Here is a 3,502-nt window from a genome sequence, read left to right on the forward strand (position 1 = left end):
GGCAATTTTCTTGTGAAACCATCATACCTTTGGGAAAAGAATTATATCCCCAAGTAAGGGTCCTAGTGGATAGAAACACCATGGGACTTAAGTCTGAACACCAACTTGCTGTTCATATGTCCTACTTTAAAATGAGTATAGTGCTTCTTATTGCCTGATTTAGAGCATTCTAAGGTTCTGTCTAAGTAAAGGGAAAAATAAAATAAATTTAACTAAGCACTAAGTAGAATCCCAAAACTACATTCCTCTAGATAAATTCTACCTTTATGTTACAGATTGAAAGTGCTTTACAGGAAAATAGTATTCCTGAAAAAGGAACTGTGGTATTAATAGTAATTTGTACACTTTTTAATGATCTGAAGATGTTTTGGCTGGGCTGGTGTAACAATATACTACCCCAAAAAGTCCAGTTTTGATTGTTGTTGGTATCTTTGGGTTAAGAAAATGAAGTCATCCAAGAAATATTTTTCAGTGACATGAATGCATCCTATTAATGCAGTTAACTGGAGAGATTGTGCTGATGCTTTAACTGACAGAAGCAGCCTTTGTCCAACACCAGAATTGTTGAAACCGGTGCTATTTTTTGTTGCACTGGGATTCTGCTGAGCAGGGATTGGTGTTTTTCCCTCCCTGGCACCATAAACACCACGGCTGTCTTTACTGATGCATAGGCACAGTCCTTTTGTAATAGATTAGTTAGACCCATGGTTGCAATAACCTTTATCTCCCCCAAAGAAAGTGAAAAGAAACAAAAGGAAGTATAAAAAACTACCCTATTTGCAGAATATTTCATTGACGTTTATTTGCCATAGATTCTTACCAGTGCTCATTCAGGTTAGAGGTTCCTATGTTTAGGGTAGATCCATAGTCTCTCGCACACAGTGAATTTGCATGTCCTACATTCTGGTTTTTACTGGAGCATCCATCACAGTCCACCATACTCAGGATAGAAAAAGATAGCAGTGAATTTTTTTAAATTAAAATTTGATCGTAGTTTATAAATTGCAGACATTGGGGAAACACCAGTGAAGTCATGCAATCATCTTTTTGAATCAGGACTTCATTGGCGTGGTGTGTGTGTGTGTGTGTGTGTGTGTGAGAGAGAGAGAGAGAGAGAGAGAGGTGCACTACCAGGAGTCAACCAGGTTAGATTTTCTGTAGCCTTCCAGAAAGATAGTAGCCTTGAAACAGGAGTCTTGATTTTTCTCCTAGCAAACATAACAGGATGGAATGGTTAATGAATTGACTGTGTTTTGTTTTTATAAGTGTCCATCTCCCCATCTGCCCTGAGTGGAGAGGGCTCCTTCACTGCTGAGTCTAGGCTGAGCCATCTGGAGGGATCAAAGGGTGTGGGAGCATCACCCCCTCTGAGGCCACGGAAGGCCTAGAAGGTGGTGTCGCTGCAGGATTTCCGCCCTCTGCATTGTGCTGTGCAGTCTCATGGAACAGTGAGGTGTTTGAGGCCTTGCTTCTCATAGCCTCTGGGGAGCAGAGTAGGTCACTGCCCTCCGGCAGTGTTTTGCAGTAGTTTTGTAAATGTGTTCCATGGTCAAGTTCCTTTATTGCAAAGAAATATTTTCTGTTTTGATGTTAGGAGTCAGATGTGTAAAGTCTCTTAGGCTTGCTTAGAAGAAGAAAGTCACCATTTGTGGCTTTTAAAAGAAGAAAAAAGTTCTATGTAGAATCTTTCCTCCTCCTCCTCCTTCCCCTTTCTCTTCTCCACATACAGTGCTCATTGGAGGCTCCTTTCAAGCCTCCTTAACCAGAGATGCAATCTCTTTTGTTAAACCTGGGTGTTTGTTTCACGTGTCATGCTTCACCTGTTTCTCATTTCCATCTAGTTCTGTACTAATGCCTTTGTTGGAGTGCCCTTCATCTTTTTTTTTTAAAAAACAGCTTAGCGTGAGCCATAATTCACTTTTTTAGTTCACAAAAAAGATTTAATAACCACAATGTGATTTTTGCAACAAATGTGTGATTTTAATATTTCTGAAGTGTTCTCCAAGCCCGTCCTAGTTAAAAGTAGATTTAGAATTGAGGGAAATACTGCAGTGGGATGAATTTTTGCTTTAAGAGAAATGAGAGTTGGTTGTAATTAATAATATACCTTAATCCCGGTCCCATCTGCATTTCAGAAAATAATCCACATCTTTACCAAAAATTGGAGATGTGCAGGACAATTAACTCAAGCAGCTATGGGGAAGGAGGAGATTATTTAATAGTGATTAAATAATGGATGGCTCTTCTAGTTCATATTTTAAAGACTGCAAAAGAGGTCAGACCCGAAGCTCTGCAGTTCCCGCTGCCCGGTTGAGGTGGCAGTCATTTCTTCTGAGCCCTGTTGGATGGAGCCTGTTTCCTCAAGATTGTGGGAGGCTTCCAGACTGTGGAGTTGCCCATGTTAGTGGCTCAGCCTTGCCTCCATCTGGGCACCCACACTTGGAGTGGGTGGGAGAGCACTATGCATAGAGTTAGCCTCTGTGCTCTGGGGTGAGCTTTGCTATGGAGACCTCATCATCCAGGAGAGCTGTGTTTTCCTTGTCACTTTATATGTCACATAAAGTAGTGAGACATTTGAGATTTTAAGGTAAAAAAAAAGTTGTAAATTGGGGAACATTGACGGCAATCCATAAAAGATACTGTTGTCTGTGCATTGGGTTGACTTAAGGTCACTACAGGTCCTGGGTTCCTGGAGATTTTAGGCAGACTCTCCTTTGGAAGCCAGTAGCCTTCCACCACTGCCTCTAAAAGGGCTGCTTTACTTTTTGACCCTGTTTTTGCATTAGTCCCAGAAACTCCGGTCTTTACTTGATAACCTTCAGGAATTTGAGAAGCCTCATTGGGGCATTGAGAAAACAATACCTGTCACCTTCAGCTTGACCAAATTGTTTGTCTTCCTAGTCCCCTTAAAAATTAATAAAAAGAGAAAGAATCCTGTTTTGTGTTGATTTGGGCATACTCCTTGAGCTGAGGCTAGCAGTCACATGATTTTGGCTGTCTCTGTGACATGAAGCTTTTGAATTAAGAGAGTAATGTCTCTCCCCTGAAGCTTTTTTTACAGTGATGATTTGGTGAGCTTGAGCTTGTCTTAGAAAATGAGATGGTGGACTTTGGGAGGAGAGCTCAAAGAGAAGCTACATTAACTCAGAATTGAGAACTCTGCTGAAGAAGAAACTTTTGGCCAAAAAAGTAAAATTACTATCTAGAAGCTGGAGAGAGACTCCTCTGGCGGTCAGTAGTTTAATTATTCTTGGTTTTCTTTGGTTTATGTTCTCAGTTCTTAACCCCAAAACTTATTTGACTTCTTATCAGGCAATACCAAAAAAGGCATTTAAAAGCCTGGATATAGGGGCCGGCCCGGCGGCGCACTGGATAGTGTGCCGCTTGGGAAGCGCGGCAGCGCTCCCGTCCGAGGGTTCGGATCCCATATACAGACCGGTTCCCGCTCACTGGCTGAGTGAGGCGCGGGAGCAACACCGAGGCTTGCGATCCCGTTGCCGGT

General features: G+C 41.9%; 1 long non-coding RNA gene across 1 annotated transcript in view; it reads right to left on the reverse strand.

The window, feature by feature from the left end:
- Positions 1-776: 776 nt before the first annotated feature.
- Positions 777-3,502, reverse strand: part of LOC103595168 — a 3,721-nt gene continuing 995 nt past the window's right edge. The window contains exon 2 of the long non-coding RNA XR_550921.1: positions 777-3,339. This is a non-coding gene — a long non-coding RNA (uncharacterized LOC103595168). The remainder of the gene's footprint in view (positions 3,340-3,502) is intronic.

This window comes from Galeopterus variegatus, unplaced genomic scaffold (assembly GCF_000696425.1).
Source record: "Galeopterus variegatus unplaced genomic scaffold, G_variegatus-3.0.2 Scaffold1700, whole genome shotgun sequence".
Classification (NCBI taxonomy): domain Eukaryota; kingdom Metazoa; phylum Chordata; class Mammalia; order Dermoptera; family Cynocephalidae; genus Galeopterus; species Galeopterus variegatus.